The following is a 20,241-nucleotide window of genomic DNA, read 5'->3' as shown; positions in this document are numbered from 1 at the left end:
TCAACTTCTGCCTTTCATCTGACTTGTCAGGTTTTATTTTCTTTTTCTAAAGCATTAGAAATGTCACTGGTAGGAGAACTGTAGCTATAAAACAGCTCTCCTGCCTGCCTCAGGTAGAAAGCAGAAACTTCTAGATGACAGGGAGTGCTGAAAGCAATGATTTTATAAACACTGGACAATTTTTTTATAGAGGCTGAAATTTCATTGGATGTGTGAAATTACACACAGCCAGGAAAACACAACCAAAAGAATTTGTGCAGAAAGCATAGAGGCAAAATACAACATTTGCATAATGAGGATTGTGGCTATTACAGAGAACTTGAAACCTAGAACACAAAAATGAGAGCTGATTTTAATGCACTTATGTCCAGTAGCATAGGGAAGGATCTGGGAGGTCAGGTTAAGGATAGTTCCATTTATGAGCATTGATTCTATTCAGAGGGGCCTTTGTCCTTTTACTTTATTTAAAGTAAAGTTGCTTCTGAGTTGCAAATTTCCAATGTGTAAGAAAGAAAAGTGTTGCACCAGTGGACTGTGGACTGATCAGCATTTTGCATGGGCTTGGGGGTGGATTTGGCACGTGCCTGCTGTGTGTTAAATGAACACCCATGTTCTTCAGCTATTTGATTTCCCAGACTGGAGTGGCTTTTCTAGCAAGGATATTGCTCTCTGCAATCAGACCAACAGCCAACTGATTGCAGGATGCAGCACTAATACCAGGATGCTCCAGCCTTTCTACTGTGATACTTTTAAACAAAAGTGCCCGAAGCAGTACTCCCAGCCCAAGGGGTAACACATATGAGCTAAATGTACATGAGAACATGGGGTGACAAAGAAATAGGAACACTTCTGTCAGATCTGGCTGCTGGAACACACTGGTTTATGCTTCTTCTGAGCTGGCTACAGACTCATGGCAGCATGGAGAACGGGGGAAAAAAGACTGAGCACACAGGAGAGCAAGCTGCTTACTCCAGAGCTGGATCTTACACCAAGCATTAGAAACAAAGGCTGTCTTCCACACCATCAGGGTGTGTGGAATAGGAATGTCAGTTGTCTGTGACAGCAGAGCTGCAGCAGCAGCAGAGGTGTGGGATTTTACACACTTGGAATTGTGAGGAATATAAATGTTCTAGCTGAGGGTTTATGTAGGCAGACCCTTGTGTCTGAGGTCCCCCCTAGGATGCAAGAAAAGGTACGTGCTGCAGAACCATACTTGCCCCTGCTTGCATTGTTTGGTGGGTGTTGTGCTTAAGAAACACAACACAGCAGGGGCTATTTTATTATTGTTATGCTCTAGCTTTTCTGAAACTTCACCACTAGAGGAAAGGATAACCAACTTCCAGGTACCTGGGATGTAACTTTTTTTGGAGGGGATGCTTCCACAAAGGAAGATTATTTAAAAGAAAAAGCTGGTTCCCTGAGAAGTTACAATATATTTGGTGAAACTGTGTGAAATCTTAAAGTGTAGGTGCTAGACAACCTTGGGAAAAGGGCACTTACTTCAAGTGTTTGAAAAGAAAAGCTATTTAAACTTTGAAGGAGCTATTGGTTTTATTGTTGCAATATTTATGATCCTCTCTTTATAGGTCATGCAACCATTTCCTTAGTTATCCTTAATCTCCTACCAGAAAATCTTTCTCCTGGCTGACAGTCCCCTTGTGCTGAGCACTTGCACTACAGAAACAGAAAACAGCAAATCCAGACAAAGCGTGATCATCTATAGCTGCCTTGCTAAGTGCACAACACAACTGCAGAAGGATCAATTGCTCTGATTTAGAGTGGCCATTAGTGACATTTTGCCACTGAAAGGAAGAAAATATCTCTGTTTAGTGTCCTGAGGGATAACAGCCATAATCATAGACATTAGAAATGGAAAAGGTCACTAGGTCGTCTAGTCCATTGCCTCAGTACAATGCAAGGCAATTCACCAATATAACTTTTTAGGACTTGGTAGATTATGCTACCACTCGTTTGAGGTTCTCCTTCACAGTCTAACAAATCTCATAGGAAGGAAGTTAAAAAATAACGTTCTGGAGAGCTACGTAGACAGATGTTCTGACAGGCAATGCACTGAAATAATGACCTGTTTCCTAGTTTCTCAAAGCACTTGCCATTGCCTTTTTACAATGAGGACACTGTAATATATTCATTTCCTTTGTTCTGTATTTATGACTGCAGCATACCAACAAATCAAAGTTTTCTGGAAGGAAAAGTTGGGGCGATCTCTACTGCTTTCTCACTGATTTCTACACCATGTTTAAAGATGTTGATTCAGCCACAGAGTTGAAGTTATGCTTCTGCAAAGCCAGATTAATTTCCCTGCACCCAATGGGGTTACGCTGGATTTAAACGGGAATTACTGACAACCCAGTATGACCAACAGCTTCCTCTTTGCATCCAAGGAGACAGACTCACAAGAACAAAGAGAGAGACAGACAAGCACCGGCGCCAGCTGCAGATGCTGCACCCTGCAGCCAAAATGAGGGTGTTGTTCCAGGCAGGTTCCATCTTGTTTCAAGATCTTCCACGTAAGTAGTGCTTGGTATAAGTAATTGGGAATTCACCCATGCCACAGCAGTGTTGTTAACATGAGGACACCCTTGGAAACGCTGTAGGGTGTTTGCATTGAATAGTGCTGCAAAAGCAATTGCTGCAACAGAAAGTCTTCTGCAGGAGTTGGGCTCCCTCAATAAACACAGTCTCCCTGTCTTCTTGAACACCTCTCTGGTCTGGAATATCTTGGAAAAGAAGCTTAAATGTGTATTTGCCTTGCTCTTTGAGCATTAGCACTAGCCTGTGGAAGCAGGACCATAGGTTACAACAGATACCAGGACTGGATTAGGCTCTGTAAGACCCTCAGTGACAATAAGCAATCCAGCAGCAGAAATCAAGTGTGGTCCAAGCAGAGGAAGCAGACTAGAGCTGAGCTGCTGAAGGCTCTTGAGAGGGACCACTCTGTTTAGCAAGGTTCTGGAATCCAGAACAGCAGTCATAAAAGAGAGAACATTTTGCTCTCTTTCAGGAAAAAAAAGAAAGCAAGCCTCAGTGCTTATTTTACCAATCCAATAGTCTCTTTAGGGCAGGACTAGGAGAAAAGCCCTGGCTTTTTCTGGAGTGAGGAAGAGAGAACCTGGTGTTATTAGAAGGGTCATTTGTGCTTGATGAAATCCACTGGAATTTTGATCGCCTTTCCTTCCTCATGCAAAAAGAAAATAGCACAGTGGACTAAATACTGTTGTAGCTCCTGACCAAATGGGTCTTCTTTCTGCGGTGGAGCCTGCACATAATTTTTAGTGTCCCCAAAAAAATCATCCCCCAGTACCAGGAATTGTTCCCAGGCGTGGTCCTGAGGGCTTTGCCCACACAGCCCCACCTTGAACTCCCAGCAATTGATCCCGTGGCAGCCACGGGGAAACTGCTGGCAGGTTTCCCCTGAGGAGGTGACACAGAAAGCCGTACTCACAAACCTGGGTTGACTTTGCTGCTAACTGTTGCAGAAGCAGAGCTGGGACAGTGAGTGAGTCATGGGGTTTGCAAGTAATCAGCTTTGAGTAGTAAAGAAAAAAGAGCTTGGCTCACCCAGCGTGACTGCTCTTTGTTCCCGAGCTGCTGGAGGCAAAATCATGGGAACAGCTCCTGCCGCCTTCCTCAGGGTTCAGACCACCTCACGCGGGGTGACCCTGGGCCATTTCGCTTCACAGCTCTTCCTCCTGGTACTCACAGCCCGCTGCTGTCGTCACCTCCCCCCTGCCTCCCCACGCAGCTCTCTCTGCAGGGTCTTGGCCAGGGCTGCCCTGCGGCTGATCGGGGCGAGAAGAGCGCAGCTCCCGAGAGCTCCGTGTGAGGACAGAGCACGTCCTGCTGCGCGCAGTGCTGGCCCACGAGCCAAGAAACCTCCCAGAGAGCTTCCCACTCCCTGCCACATAAGATCTTCCCCACATTTTCCCCACCATCACCTTCATTCTGCCTTGCACTGAGATTTTCAGTGACCACATTTTTCTATCGGTTCTCAGTTTTATGCTATCTTTCAGCTGGTTTTTTTCCTCCTCTTTCTTACTGATGATGCTCCCTTTCAGAATTATTCTTGCTTTCTACCTTTGGGTCCTGGCACCCTGGGCTCTGGCCCCTGTGCAAGTGTCAGTGAGCTGTCCAGTTAAAACTCAGATATGCATGGAGTTTCTGATGAGTTTTTGTTGTTTTGGTTTTTATGAAAATATACCTATGCTTCTCCATGAAACACCTGTTTTGGAAACTTTGGGAAGGAAGCCACGAAGGGGGAATAATACAACCACATTCCAGAGTGTATGAGAGTACAAAGTCATACTGCATCTTTAAATTCCTAATCAAAACTGATGGCAACTTTTGTGGTCCTTTTTTTTTCTTGTTTTTTTTTTTTTTTTTTTTTTTTTCTTTTTCACCTGGGCTGCCTGGAGGAGGCACAATTTTCCACACATTAGAAAAAGAAACTTATTTTTTTCCCCCCTCAGGTTTTCTGCCCTGCATTGTGCACACTCCAGTGCCCCGCCCCACAGTAACTCTTCAGTCTGTCCCCTGTTCTGCAGGTGCCATCCTTGTTTCCTCATCTGTTTTTTCTGGCAGAGCATTATTCCTGCTCACTGTCTGTGTCCAGCTCACCAGACCAAAGAAAGGCAGATGCTTTGCTGATGGTATTGCTTTCAGGGCTGCTGACAAGTGCAGACAGCACTGAGCTTTTCTAGTATGGATAGTTTCACTTCCAGACTAAGGAGAAATGGCAGCCATTCTGCTTGCTTTGATCTCATTAATAATAAAGGACAACGGGAGTCCTTTTGAATATGAGGAAAAAGCTCAAGTTAAAAAATTAAACAGCATACTCAATTAAATTAGAACCACAGCAAAGCCTTGGAAAGCTGCCATCTTAAATTACTACACAGATACAACTCCCAGAAAATAAGAATAATGATTAAAGAAACAAAAAATAATCCCATGCTGTCCTAGTAGAGTTTGCTATAGAAGGACAGGTGGGCGCTTTCCCCAGCATCAGTATTGATCATACATGTGTGATATTTCCCTTTTGCAAGAGCAAGGGCATATATATATATATCATAGTCCCTGTGGCATAGGGAAGGAACTGGCAGCAATGGGCCCCGGCCTCTTTTTACTTCAAATCCCAATTTTTCTGTTGGGATGGAGCTGGGTGACAGAAGTGGGTACACAAATGAGTACAACTCACGAAACTGCCTAATTTGGGAGAAACAGAAACTCCAAGGTCGATCTGAACCTTGGAGAACAAAGGAAGAAAGTGCCTATAGCAGTTACCCAATGTTTAGCTGTAAAATTCTAATGCTGTCCTGATGATGAAGGTGGACCTGTAACAATAAAATGCTATAATTGCTTTCACCTACCTATACTTTAGATTCCATTTAGATTCAGCTAAAGGTGACACAAAACAATTTTGCAAAACAGTTTTAGGATGCTACTGCTATTGAGTACCATAGATCCAACCAAGACAGTGGAATGGGAACGTTAAAAGTCAATAAAAATCTTGTCTGAAGAGCTGCGTGACTTCCAGCCTCAGCATAACTGCTAGCTGATAACTCCTATGTGCACGCTGGTTCACTTTCAGGACTAAACATAGGGAAAAAAATTGGCAAAAAGAGACTGCATGAAAGACTACAATATTTTTCAAAATATTTTCCTAATTGTCTGCTTTTTTCATTAAAAAACCTCCACATGTTAGCATTGTTTTGCTGAAAATAGCTGTATTTAAAATAGCTTCAAATAATGTTAATGAAGCATTGTTTTAATTTTGCCTCCAGCAAAAACAAAACGAGTAGTATTATGAATTATTCTCTATTTAAAACCACTGCTGTCATATTAACAATTTTTCCCTTTAGCTGTGGGCTGACAATATTCTTTCTCCCTTTTCCTTCCAACAATATAATGTGAGCATGACAGCACAACAAATTGAAACTTCTGCTAAGCACTGTGCCCCAGACATGCATAAACTGCTCTTGTTTCTATTGCAACTGCATGTCTTTCCTGGGTATGACACATAAAAATAGGTAATGTCAAAATAAGCCTACTATATTAAGAACAGTTATAGACGTGGAGGTGTCTGACTGGGACTTAAAGCTTGGGTCCTGAGCACTAAGAATCATTAAAGATATTTTTAGGGTTTTTTTGTAAAGCAGGAATGGTAGCACTAATCACATGACCAACATACAAATTTGAAAATTACATGACATCTCCCTAATTTCCTCTTGCTATTTAATTTAATTCTAGTCTTCATTACTTTGTTTTTCCTTAAACTGCTCTTTTGTGTTTCTTCTCTGCTGTTATGGGTGGCGAGAATTGTGTTGAAATCTGCGCTTCTCTATTTTAAACACAAATCCCTTTTTTCTGTCCCCATTTTTACAGCTCCCAGGCATATGAAGTATTACTTCCTCTCTCTTGCTTGTTCCCTGAAAAGTTCCATGAAGGATACACAAGAATGGCTGAGAAAACTTCTCATCACTCAGTTGAAGGAAATAGGAAATGCTGAATGCTTAGCAGGTGTCTCTGCTGAAAGTAGTTATTAGGATAAATACTCTTAAATAAGGATATTTAAACAGGATCAAAATCTTTGTAAATATTTATGGTTTATTCCCCTCATATATTGATGCCATATCCCTGCTGAAACTTCCCTGAAGTCTTCTAGGAAAAGGATGGATTAAAAAGCAGCTTCCAGGGGAAAGATGTAAGTAAGCAAATAATCTAATCAGCCTGTGTTTATATAGAACAAGAGAACATCAATTCTTTTATTACTTTTTTTATGAATAATTTTTTAAACAATAGCAATCTTCTTTTCCAGTGCTGCCTGAATTTTAGACACGGATAAAGCACAGCATTGTATCATATGTTAAATGTCACGTTTCATGTGAAAACACTTAAACATAGGGCACCATAAAGAGCATCAGCACACACTTGACTGTGGCGTTCCAAAAAGTAACCTTTCTCTTAATCACTATGCAGGTAAGTAGTTGGTTCCTTTCTGTGTCCACAAGACAGCTGCTGCTTAGGGCATGCAAAGCAGAAAAAAAGGCAGGGTTAGCAAAGACCTTTTCTGAAAGTATCAGTAGTTTTTAGTGATTGACTATCCAGAGCTCATTTGGGTACATTAATTTAAAAACCTAGCAAGCCTATAAAAAAAATCACATCATGGCACTTTTGGAAACAATAAAGCAGTGTCTGATCTCAAAAACACTAACTACAAATTCCAAATATCAAAGCTGTTTCTAAATTCTTGTCTTCTCTCATTCCTGCATTCAGAATTGTCCCAAGCTGGCAGCACATTTTGTTTAGGCACATGTTTAGCCTTCATGCAGGCTTTTTCTGGACTGTATCCCTGTCAGATGCAGTATTTATAACAAGTACATTTTAAAAAAGAAGAGGTGATGTATTTTCATAACGTAAGAGTCAAAAGGCTGTGGAATTGACCCCAACACTGAAGTCTGTCTGACTCTCTGGCTACAAGCTGTGTGAGGTTTGATGCTCAGCAGGCAGGGTCCCAGCCTGTTTCCTCAGGAGCCAAAGAGCACACTCATACTGCAGTGAGACCACTCCCCAAAGCTATAATGGTTTTTCTCATCACTTCTCTGTCAGAGTGGAAAGATTTTCACCCCAAAGAAATCCAACCTTTCCCAGCACCTGGAAAGGCCCCACAGTGGTAGTGTAATACTGACATCCAGTGGCTGAAAAAATGCAATTTTACTGTCCAACTTGGTTCCATTTTTTGGATAGGATTGGTAGTGGGGAGGTATGAAAAAAACAGCAAGAATTATTTTTTTTCCTAAGCATTTGGACTTCATGAGAACCAGAACATGACTGGAAGCTGTGATTCCTTCCAAATCCACGGGTGAACCTGGGTGGGAACTCCTGAGTCATCCATTGTAACTTCAGCCAAACCAACAAAATCTGCTTGCTTTCTACAGTTCAAATTTGTTTTGTAGTGTGAAACTACAGGAACAATGGAGAGTGGTATCTTTTGCTCCTCCGAAATGAAAATACCTGGTTCCCTAGGCTTATGCAAAACAAATCATATTCCTTCACCTGCACACCCTGAGCAAAACATAGGAAGGAACACTCACAAAAGAACACCAGTAAGGGGAAAGAGAATTTACAGAGGGAAATTATTTTATTATTTTTTTACTTATGGCAAATACAAGGTCAGCATCTTGGACAGATCCTTCTCTCCCAAAGCATGCAACCTGTACTCTTGGAGTATTAGTGATGTCTCCTTACAACATGAAAAATACATGTAGATAGACAGGACACAGACAGCTCCCACACACTGAATAAACAATGAGGAAGAGAGGCAAAGTGCATCCAAAAGTTATAGTACTAATTCGTATTGATTTATGCAGAGCCTTTTGTATTCCTTACAGCACTACAGTAATAAGTATGTACACATGCAGTATGAAGTCACATTCATATTAACGGAGCTCTTTTCCCACCAATCAATGTAAAAATCAGTTACCATTACTGAACGGAGAAGCCACCAGAAGATTCACTGCTCTTTACTGACTTGTGTAGCCTGAGTTTGCACGGATCTTGTCCGCTGTCTGTGCCACTAGCACACATGACTGTGCTGTGCTGGCAGCTGTCCCTCCTGCTGGTGACTAACCTGTAAAGGGCTCTGTGGCTCTTCCAAGACAGAGCACGTTTTCACCGAACACCCACAAACCTGTTCACTAGGGTGACAGGCACATCCCATTTCTCAAGTTCTCTCTTCTGCACCAAAACGGCACTTTCAGCTGCTCCACGGTTCTGCTGATCAGGTTGTAACAGGATTCTCCAGAGGAGATCAAATGGAAAGATTGCACAGGCATGCAGCCGTGGGCGAGGTCTGGAAGTGACACTCATCAATGGAACAGCAGCCTTCAAATATACTGGAGAATGAGAACCAGCATAGACATTAGGTACAAGCAATCTCTTGCTCCCAGTTTATCCTCCACATGCTTCTGTTATCCGCGTATTCCCCTCAGTGCTTTCTCTGTCAGTTTTGGAGACTCCAATGCTCCTCGGGTCCTGCTCTTCTGCTCTGTTAATCCTTTGTGCCATGCAGGTCCTGCTTATATACCTCCCATTTTTGTCCTTCCCGTTCTGAGATGCAGCAGTGCTGACCCACACCTGCTCTGCAGGCGCTTCCAGCCCCAGGCCTCAGGCGGCTGCAGCTCCTCCCGGCCTTCACACCACCTCCCACGAAAGCGTCCCCGGGCCTGCTCCTGCCTCAGCCTCCCACCGACCACCCCCGCAGTCCTGGCTCGGCCCACTCCACGGATAATGAAGATCAACGTGTATTTGTAACGATTACATTAGGGAATGACACTGCGGTCACCGCAAATCCCTTTTCCACAAGTTTTCCCGGCCGTGGGCCTCCGTCACGTGCGCAGCTGCCCAGGCCACGTGGGGCGCGGCGGGCACGCACCATCGCCCCGCCCACTCTCCTCCCTCCACGGAGATTGACAGCGAAACCAACCAATCAAAAGCTCGACTCTACCTTTCCCCACCCCCCCAGCCCACGGTTGCTGTGTCATCCGGCGGGTGACACCGGGGGCGGTCGCCGGTTGGCTGCGCAGGCGTCGGATTCCGGCCAATGAGCTTCGCGAGCTGCACGACTGACACCTGCCCTGCCCAATAGTTGTCTCACGTGCACGTGGAGGGGCGGGGCGAAGCGTAGCTGTGGCTGAGGAGGGCGGGCAGTGTGGCGTCGGTGCCGTGTCGCGGCGCCGCTGAGCGGCCATACCCGCGATCGCCCGTGCGGCCGGCAAATGAGTGCACACACTGACGTAACCTTGCCTCGGTTGAGGAGGGTCCCAGGAGCCGCCGAGGAGAGCGGCTCGGTGGGCGGGTTTCCGCGCTGTTATGATGTAACGGGCACATTCCTTCTCTAATGGAGTCGGAGGGTGCGACCCACAGCCCAATCCGTAGGGCGGAAGGGCGGGACAAATAGAAGCGGGCGAGCGAGTGCCCCATTTAAGGGGCAAATATCGCAGCCAACTGGCAGAGGAAGAAGGGGCGGGAGCCAGTGAGGGATGTGAAGGGGGGCAACGGTAACCGCTGACAGCCAGCAAGTGCAGCCAATCACTGAGCGTGTAGTGACGCGAGAGCCCAATCAAAAGCCATGAGGGGCGGTGCTCTGCTGTGATTGACGTGGGTCATGGCTAATGGGCGGAGAGATGTCCCAGACTCTTCCCAATTGGCAGCGTGCAGGCGCGGAAAGGGGAGAGGAAGGAGAAGACGAGCAGGCAGAACGGCCAATCAGCGCGAGGGTCGGCGGGGCGCCGTCCAATGGGCGGTGCGAGGGGCGGTGCGGGGGCGTGTCCCGGTGTGTTTGGGTTCGTGCTCCTCGGGGGAGGGAGAGACGGCGGCAAGGAAAGTTTGGTTTTGGTTTTTTTTTTTCCCCCCCCCGGTGGTGTTTTTCTGGCGGGGCCGGCGGAGGGGGGGGGGGGGACCCTTTTCGCAGCTTCTTCGCCTTTTGCTTCCTGGGGTTCGTGTTTCCCGGGCGGGCGGAGCCGCCCCCGGCACTGAGGAGAACGGGGGCTCAGCGCACCGCGGCGGCGCCTCGGCGGTGAGTGCGGGACGGGCCCCCCACCTATCCCCCATCCCCGCTCCCAGCTCCCGCCGCGGGATTCCCTCGGAGCCCTTCCCGCCTTGCGGACCCTCGCGCCGCCTCTGAGGGGCCTCTGGCGCCGGGCCGCGGTGCCGCGGGGCGGGGGAGGGACGGGGGGGCCGGGCCGGCGGGAGGGGCCCCAAGCGGCGGCGGCTCAAGGGCGCTGCCCCGGCGGCGGCGGAACGGCCGCTGCTCCCGCCCCGACCTCGGCGAGTGCCTGTCCCGGGGCACAGCCGGGCGAGCGCCGCCCCCTCCTCGCCTCACGTGCGGCCGCCGCTCGCCGCGGCTGCGCCCCGGTGCCCCCCGCCGCCCCCTCCGGCTCCACACAGGGCCCCGGGAAGAGCCGCCCGCCGGATCACCCAGGCCGGGCAGGAGGTACAGCGGCGGAAAGACTCCGAGGAGCCCTTGTGTAGATGGGGAAAAAAAAGTGCTGTAGTGTGGGGACAGAGCCGAGGTTGCGTTGGTACCACTGCAAACCGCTCTGGATGAGTGGAACGTGATGCTGGTGTGTGTGTGTGTGTGTGTGTGTGTGTGTGAATGTAATGGATGGGTGGGAAGAGTGACCGTATTCAGAGGTGTGTCCCAGGCGGAAAATAAAGTTTCCCCAGCTGTTTGTAGCAAAATGCGGGAATGTTTGTTTCTGGAGACGCTTCTCTGGTTGTGGATAAGCGCTGCTTGCAGCGTGGTATCTTGATAGCTCAGATCTGCTTTATGAAAGTGCATGTAGGAGGCTCTACTACAGCATAGAGCTGAGGCTTGTTGAATAAATCGAAGTCTCAACAAAGTGTTTTCCTAGCTAAAGTAGAGACGCTTACTGCTGTAAACAGTACTTGTTTTTCCCATGGTGACATTTCACTGGCCTTATGAACATTTGTTAAGACATCTCTTTGCAAAGTTAACTTTCCTTTTTTTACAATCCATTAATTACTATATTTTAAGCATGACTTGCTAGAGTTCAGTGTCACATTTACAACCTCTACAAAAACTGTGACTCTTCCTGCAAAATAGTAGATCTTTTGGGGCTGTATAGCTCTGTGTTTGAAAGGTGTGTTTTACCTATTGTTTTCCAGTAAAATCGCTATCCATATGAATGGATTTTGGAAATTAGTTCCTGCTACAAGCGTTGTAGAGGTGATTGCTTTGATTCGTAGGGTTATTAAATATGTGCACAAGTTCAAGCAGCTTTGTAGTCAGTTTGTCCACACCGAAGTTGCTCAGCAATGCCCTTCTCTCCTGTGGTGACTCTCTAAGGGTACAGATTCCTTGGAATGCGTGCTGTTGAGATGTGAATGAATGCTCTCATCTGCTGCATTACCCAAGGCCCCGAATTGAGAGATAAGTTCCAGGTTTTCTACATGAGCCGTGGTTAGTGCAGGGTCTGCTGGGTAGATGTACCTCGAGGGAGGAGTTTACAGGGGTGACTTTTCACCTGAGTTTAACTGAGTTGCAGGTGTAACTAGACAATTCCTCAGCGAAGAAATTGCCCTGCAAAAAGTTGAGGCTGGAGATGAGGGAAGGGAGCCCAGAGAGGTGTTAGCTGTGTGTTAGATTTTCTGCTGTGAGGTTTTGGGGCAGTAAGGTGCAGGCACATCTGTCTTTGTAGAGATTAGATGAGGTCATCATTATACATTTACTTTTATTTTGTTTAGCTATATTGCATGTAAACGTTTTGTAAATACCACATTCTGTGTAGAACTATACATATGTAGGGAATTAGCTCAGAAGTTTCAGTGCTAATTGGCAAAATGTTATTGGGATGCTTATAGGGAATCACTTAAACCCTGTAATATGGAAGTCCTGGAAAAAATGTAATGATAAACCAGTCAGTATCTCTTGATTAGGTAGACTTTTGAATTAATGCATTACTACAGTTTCTGTATACCTGCAAGTTTAGCTAGAGATGTACACTTTCATTTAAATAATAAGTTCAAACATTTGGACGTAAAAGTCTTCACAAAGCTTAATCTGCCAGAGTTTGTGTGATCGAATAATCCAGTAAAACATTTAGGTTGAGTGTGTGTCATGGCTTTGCTTGGTGATGCTTATTTCACCATTAAAACTTGGTGTTGGAGGATGACTTCAGAGGAGGAAGCTTCAGGAGAGAATTTTGTGTAGTTCTGAGGTAGCATATTTTACCTTAGATCTGCCTGCTGTCATAGCAGGTATGAAATTAAAAATTAATTTTTTTGCAGAAGTAATGCATAATAAAAATCATATCTAGAGATAGCTGCATCTAGAACAGTGGGATGAATAGTTGCAGCCAGAATGATGGAAAGAATTGAAGGACTGCTGTAGAATTAGTAATTTGAAAATATGTTAAAATGGGGTTTGTTCTCTTGGATTTCTGAGTGATTTTTTTCTTTTTTTCCTCCCCCCAAGTAAAGCCGGTGTATTTCTGCTCACAGAAGAGATTGGATTTACAATTAAGCAGTATGAACTGGAGATCATAGAATAAGTCTAAGTAGCTTAGTTATTGACTTGAATGAGTTTATTAATAGTCTGCTTAATGGTTTGGTTACTCTATTCTCCATTTTCTGCAAAATGCTTGGATGCAGAGTCTCTTCTAGTCACTTATTGCCATTATTGTGTTTATTTTCTTGGGAATCTTTTTATACATAGATATTGTCTGCTTTGTGCAGTAATAACAATTAACAGTCATTTTCCAGTTTCTTTGCAATGGCTTTCCTCAGTAATTGCTCGTAGTGCTGCGATTAGATTCACAAACTCCGCAATACTTCTACTTACAGCATACCTTGCATCTTACAGCTATTCACTTCTTTATCATTAGTTTTTATTTTTCACTCATCCTTAACCCGCTTGTAATTTGGGTCAGTAGCTGTGTTTTTGTGAAGAACTGGCACTGTTTGTCTTCACAGGATAAATGAAGCCTGTTTAGCACATAGGTAAATGAGGGAAGTACCTGATACTGGCACGTATGTACCACTGGTTTTCTTTAAAGCTACGAGTTTTCTGTCACCTCAGTGCTTATAAAATGTGTTTGCTCTGGAATTGCTTTTAATGATCTGTTTCTTGCGTTTTCAGAAATTTCAGTCATGAAATGTTTCACTGCCTTAGGGAAAGAATAGCAAGAGAATGTCAGTCTTCAGTTCTAATTGCAAGAACCCAGCACAGAGATGTTGAGCAAACAGTAATGCGTATTTCTAATGGTTTGACCAGTTGTGGTAGAAACAGACATATATTCTTGCTAACAGTCTTAATTAACTTAGAATTTACTGTCTTTCTCCATTTTCAGATAAAACTTATGTGCTAAGGTTACTTGTTCTTTCAGCAGTGTGTGGAATATGGACTGAAGAATTCACGTTAATTTTTTGTGAATCCAAACAAAACTTTTGGCTACTATCTGCTAATAAAAATAGGAGCACTTTTTGGTACTTGAGCCAGCTGTCACTGTCAGACAAGTAGTTGCCTGCTGGTATTTCTGCTTGCGAGGTGACTGGGGTGAGAGTAATCAGGATATTCTGATTGCTGTTCCCCGTCCCTTTCAGCGGATAGTAAAACTCTGATACTTCCTTACATTTCTCTTCTGTTCATGCCTTCTTTGTGTTGCACTTCTACTCATTATTTTCTGTTTCTTCTGGGAAGTAAACATGCTTTGCTGCAAGGCGTTGGTGTCACTTATTTTTTTCTTCTTTAGAGCAGTAGGCAGTGAGTATGTTAAATTTATTTTTTCCCTTTGCCTTCTTATAGTGGTTAGAGGGAGAGGGTGTTTTTGCACTTATTATGGTTTGCATCATGTTGTAGGGCAATGTTCTGAGGTTTTTAAGTTTTCATCAGTGTAAGGGCTGTGGTTGGAGTTTGGATGTTCTCCGTGTTTACCATGTTGTGAGCTATGGAGATGACCTTTTCCAGTTTCAGCTAGTCAGTACGGATTGCGTTTCTGGGCCCTGCCAGCTTTAGTAGTTCTGAAATTGGATATCGTGCATGTATTTCCTGATTTAATGTCTGTGGATTAGAAAAAACACAATAGTTCCTCTGTGAGAAAATCTGGGAAGCAAGTTAATGTTCTATCTGAGACTTGCACTGTTTAAATTTTTTAAAATATCTACTTAAAAAAGTTAAATGGATCTGAAAGCAGCTCTTAGCCAGTTTAGCTTTTAAGTCTGTGGAGCAACATCCTGCTTGTCAGGAGAAATGGGAGGTATCATAAGGCAGCACTTGTGCTGTGTGCTACAGGATACTGGTCAGAATAAATGTGTAAAAAATAACCTGGAAGTTGATATATTTTGACCGTGTTAGACAGAAGATGGGAGGCTGGAAAGCTAATTAGAGGATGAAAGGATAAGAAGCAAAGTTGCAAAACAAAGAGTTGATAATTTTAGATACCTTTTGACTAATCCCCTGTCAGGCTGATACAATAATATCATGTTGCTTGTGTCAGGGGAAGTCCTCTAATTCATCTAAATGAGTAATGAAGTAGAAGTCATTGATGTTTTTACTTGCATTAAATTTCTATAATTTTATCATGACTTTTGAGAGTGTCATAAAAAGTGCTATAAAGAAAAACAACCAGGCAGACTTTTACAGTAGTGTATTGGGTTTTTCATTAGTAAAGTCTCTTCTGTAATAGGAGAAATTTATGCCCTTTGATTTGGTAGTAGTTGATAAAGAACATAGTTCTTGTGAATACTGTTGGCTTTCTTCTGCTAAGTTTGAGGATTTTTCAGATTCTGGCCCCTATTTTGCTTGTTGGAAATGCTTCTTCCTGTTCCTCTGATCATCTTGTATCCTAGGGTTGCAGGAGATTTTTCCTACTCGAGTCCCTCTTTTTTTCTTACCACAAACACTGGTTGTACCTGCAGTTCTCTAGTGTGTTGTTCACGTGGCAAAGGTAGACTTTGTGAGAGAGTTTCACTAGTTAAATTAAATGTATTATTTTAAATCCAGAAGCTGAATGTTTGGAAAGCTGTTTGCTGGCCTTTTTGTTTAGGACTGGCCCAGGAGGTCTCCACATGACCAGAACTAAGAAACTCCTGGGCTGCTCCAAGGTAATCTCATTGCCAACTTCCCTCTTTGTGACCTCTCTGCATAAATCTCACAACAGTATCACAAGTGGTAGGAGAGACAGAAAACCCATCTCTAGTGAATAGAAGGAACTCTTCAGGGGCTTGCAGTCTACCGTGGACTAAATATATTTCAGCCTTAGGGTGATCCACCAGTGATAATGGGAGTAGGTCCTCTTGTCTCACTGCTTCTTACAGCCAAGAGATACAAATTACTCAGCAATTTGGTGTCTGTGTTCTCTAGTTATGAACTTCTGTGTCTCAGGAGCTGAAGAAATCCAGGTTGTCCAGGTCTTCTCCTGTATATTTGAGAACCTTTTAGCTCTCTCCTAAGGATCCCCAAATGTCCTAGAAATAATCTGATGTCTCTTTCTGGAGAAGATGGGAGTACCACAGAATACATTTTATTTTCTTATTACAGCTGACAATATATTCGGCTTTTTATACAGCAGTACAGTAACTTTGTGATTTAAAAGCTTTTCCAGAAGTTAGATTTTGTAGAAGATTAAGTCACCTATACACTCACTCACTTTACCATTGCAGTGAAATACTATTTCAGATGTCTGAAGTTTCTGTTGCTTGCACACCGTGACTTGAGAAGCCATAAGTTAGTGGTATTAGAGGGTGCAACTAGCATGAGGAATGACGAGGAGCTTGGGAAAAAGCATTAGGATAATGTTCTGACTTTAAAAATTTGCCTCTGAGATAGAGGAATGGTTGATGTGTCCCCTCACCCCAGCTTCTTACAAAGACCAAAATATACTTCACTGCAGAAAGAATTATGATCCATCCTTGATCTGAAGCAGCTCAAAATCCCTTTAAGAAAGAAGGCCATAATACATATTGCTCTAAATACTTGCTTTAAAGCATTGGCAGCTACTTTTGTGGGGTTTTGTATCTTTCTTTGTGACCCTCTCTGGGATTTTTATGCATTGAGATTTTTCCTGGATGTATTGGTGTTATTATAACAACATTCTTATATTGCAGTAAATATAGCAGTTTCACTCTGTGTTGGGAATATGTTTTTTCTGATAATTATGTTTAGGGTTTTTATTTTGGAATTTTTGTTTGTTTGTTTTTTAAGTTCCACTTGACTGTTTTAAGTAAGAAGCTAAAAAAAGAGCTCTTTGGCACAAATATGTGTCTATGCAGGAAATTTTAATACTACAGCCATTGTAATTTAAATTCTTATCCTCCCATATGTATTTGGATTCTGATAAAAAATTGTTTTAAATTAAATTTTTAGTATTTTTGTTTGTCAAATGGCTGAGATTCTGCCTTACCGGGTTTGAGTTGCATTGTATCAGATGCCTATTCTTGCAAATTAAAAATGCAAATGAGTCTTCTTTTGATGAGAACAAAAATGAGAGGCAAGCCACAGTGCTTGTTTGTGTCCATTAAGATTCATACCGTTTTTCATTGACATTGCAAAAAAAAATTTCAATACTTAATATTTTCTCACATTTGAAATGGATCTTGTCTTTATACTACTCCCTATAACACTATACTATTTCCCTGCCCCTCATAATAAGTGTCTTTTTTTGTGGTGATTTCATACAGGCTCAGCTCCTGTTTTTCCTAGCCCTTCAAGGCAAAGTGGGATAGTAAAGCTAAAACTGAGGTTTTATTGTTGTAGCTGTGCTTTTTGCTTGGATTAATGTTTGGGTCTGCTCCTCTACTTTCTGCAGCTGGTGTGGTGACAGCATGAAGAACAAGTGTAGATTTTTGTTGGTGTTCAGTGTTTCTGTTATATTTAATAAAAGGTTAGGGGAAGTTGCCTACGTTTCTGATGACACTCACTTTGCTAAATGGTACTTGAGGGGGGAAGATGTATTTTATTGCAGAGCTAGGCTTTTTCACACATTTTCTAAACTCCACACTTGCAGTAGATTAGCTGTCTATAATTTTCTTTGCTTGGCCGTTTTGATTTTCAGAGTGCTTGTAGAAGCAACCAAAACTGGCTGATAATGCTCTCATTTGTTGGAAGTTAACTCCTCTGGTTCTTCCATATTCAAAGTCCAATTTTCTCTTCCCGGTCCCTGGCAATTCATGTATTGCAGAAAATAGATTCATACTGAGAAAAACTTCCTGTTGATTGAAAACTAAATTAGACTGTGGAGAAAGCAGGTAGAAGTCCATTGTATCAAGTACTTTTTAACATTGTCTAATAAGCAAAGGAAAACGCTCCTGACAGTGTTATATTGTGGTGGCCTGAGGGCAAGAATACAGTGACATAATTAGTCTGTTCCGTCTCCAGCTCTAACCCTGTTCTTAACCAATGCTGGATAATGTTGCTTTCACCAGTTTAAGGTAACTAGATAAACTGGCACTGCCTTGTGTGTGGATACTGTGTATCAGCTTATCTCGCGCCTGCCACAGCTGGGTATGTAAATAAACTAAAAGTAACTTTAGTCTTGCAAAGTTTGGACAAAAAATAATTGAGAATTTGTGTTACTGCATTTTCAGATTTAATGAAAGATGAACAAAAAGTAACATATAAATGAAGAACATTCAAACCTAGGAGCAAATTTCAAGAGTTAGGTTTTTAAATATGGTGGGAGAGCTTGACTGTGGAAATCAGTTGTCACGTAGTTCAAAGCCTAAAGGCAGACTTTTATGATTTTGGTGTTAATAATAAAGCTGGGTTACCTTTCCTTTAAATGCCACTTTCAGAGGAAATAAGATGAGAAAGTTGAAGAACTCTTTTGTGCCAAACCCAAAAGACTGAAAATTTAGGGCCCTGACCTCACACATAGTTGAGCAGGTCTGAAGCTCTTCTTGCAAGTAGTTCCAAATTCAGTAGTACTAACTAAACATGTTCAGCAAAGATTGCAATGTTGAGGACTAGCGTTGTATCAGTAATAACTTGCATTGTGCTTTTAAATTTAAAAATTAGCCATAAAAATGAGTGTATTGCCTTATTTCTTTGAAGATTGAAAAAACATTCTTGAATATAAAACAGATTTTTGAAAGTTAGCTTCCTGTTCCTTTCTTAGTACAATTCAGACTGATGTCATGCTATAAATATTGATGAAGTTCTATTTGGCAGCTGGTTATGTTCAAAGTTGGTGTTTGCAATTATAGTTTAGAATTATTTGCTTAACAACTCAGCATTTGTTTTCTTTGACAATAATAGTGCTAAGATCTTGGACCTCTCTGCATGTATAATCATGTTAGTGGGAAGTCAAAATGTCTTTGTGTAAAATAACCCCTCTGTTATTAATCATTAGAAGTGAGATAAATATGGAACATTATTTTGGAAAATTTCAGGGTATAAGCTATAAAAGAGTGAAGTTTAGAACGCAGAAAAAGCAGATTGTGACTTAACCTTCATTGTCCATCACACTCCCCTGCCCTTCTTCCTGCCTGTGTCCTGGCTCAGTCTGGCCATAATCTTCTGCCCGAGGCTGCATTATGGGGTGCAGTGCCAAGACCTGGAGGTTCTCTTGGGCAGCAGAGGATGCTTGTCTGCCTTCGTGGCTGCTGGAGGACTTAGCACCGGTATTGCCCTGCTGGTGTGAATTCCTTAACGACACAGCTCTTACTGTGAAAACAAACAAAACAAAAGGATGGTTTAAGACAGGTCACTTTGATACTCTGGTAATTAAATACACGAAGATTGTAAGAACGAGATTGTTTGAAAGGTAAGGTATCTTCCAGTCCTGTCCTGCATGTGAATGATTTTTAATAGCGTTGTCTTCAGCTCTTGTAATTGCTGCTGTCAGTGTATAAACCACCCTTCCCCCTTTCCTCTGCACATGGCTGCTTACCACCTTATCAATTTTAGTTTAGTTACTACTGCTGGGTTTGATAAACACTGCCATATAGGACTTGATGAGTGTTACTGGTGGTTCGAAAGCAAACCTTCGATCCTGAGTTGACTTTAGTGGTGTGAATAATCTGACAGGATGATTCTGTTGGGATTAGCAGCAGTAAAGGAGTTATTTATAGCTTTCAGGTTTAAAGTTGAGCTGTTGAGACGCAGGCTTCTCACTCATCACAACGTTTTGCTTAAGATGGAGAAAAATACTTAATGTCTCTGGTCTAGTGTAACATCCACTCTTCTCTTCACCGCCCCTTAGAAAACTCTGGTCCTCTCTATTCTGAAGACTTTGTCGCTTTGCAAATGCCCTGAAATAAAGGCTTGGTTGCACTGGTGTTGCTCCAGAAGTGCTGAATCCTTGGGAATGCTGGTATACGTGGATTGTGGGTATCTTGAGCATGTTGATTGTGTGCCTTTTTTGCCACCGGGGCACCATTAAATGCCATGATAGTTGTAATACTTATGGTAATGACTGCTTTTGTGCCATTGGGATTCTGAGCATTGCTACTGCTAACAAGTAGTAGCAGCATTAGCAGTGGGAAGTAGCCCTTTTCAGTGCCTGAAAACCGATAATGTGCAAGACCTGATAGAACCAGAGAGGAACAATTGAGAAGAATGGGGTTTTTTAAGTGATAGTTTGTTTCCAACTTTGCAAAACAAATCTCTTGAGTGGGTTAAACTTTGACGTGGAATGTAGAAAGCAGCTGGTATTCTCAACTCACTGTATTTTAATTCCTTGCTGCTCCAGGTATCATCACAACTCT

General features: G+C 43.0%; 2 protein-coding genes across 10 annotated transcripts in view; both read left to right on the top strand.

Moving 5' to 3' along the window:
- FAM83F (family with sequence similarity 83 member F) overlaps positions 1 to 6,915 on the top strand; it is a 44,114-nt gene extending 37,199 nt beyond the window's left edge. For both annotated transcript variants that reach the window (XR_011147923.1, XR_011147922.1), the window contains exons 6-8: positions 2,179 to 2,528; positions 6,400 to 6,718; positions 6,833 to 6,915. The gene's annotated coding sequence lies outside the window, so the exon portion shown is untranslated. The remainder of the gene's footprint in view (positions 1 to 2,178; positions 2,529 to 6,399; positions 6,719 to 6,832) is intronic.
- A 3,554-nt stretch (positions 6,916 to 10,469) lies between these two features.
- Positions 10,470 to 20,241, top strand: part of TNRC6B (trinucleotide repeat containing adaptor 6B) — a 122,573-nt gene continuing 112,801 nt past the window's right edge. For 3 of the 8 annotated variants that reach the window (XM_069002724.1, XM_069002734.1, XM_069002720.1), the window contains exon 1: positions 10,470 to 10,591. The gene's annotated coding sequence lies outside the window, so the exon portion shown is untranslated. Of the gene's footprint in view, positions 10,592 to 10,830; positions 11,009 to 11,049; positions 11,139 to 18,954; positions 19,299 to 20,241 lie in introns of those variants that run through there. The other 5 variants (XM_069002731.1, XM_069002721.1, XM_069002733.1 and 2 more) reach the window with 4 other exon arrangements.

This window comes from Aphelocoma coerulescens, chromosome 1A (genome assembly GCF_041296385.1).
Source record: "Aphelocoma coerulescens isolate FSJ_1873_10779 chromosome 1A, UR_Acoe_1.0, whole genome shotgun sequence".
In the NCBI taxonomy this organism is placed as follows: Eukaryota; Metazoa; Chordata; class Aves; order Passeriformes; family Corvidae; genus Aphelocoma; species Aphelocoma coerulescens.
This window is presented reverse-complemented; position numbering and strand designations above follow the sequence as displayed.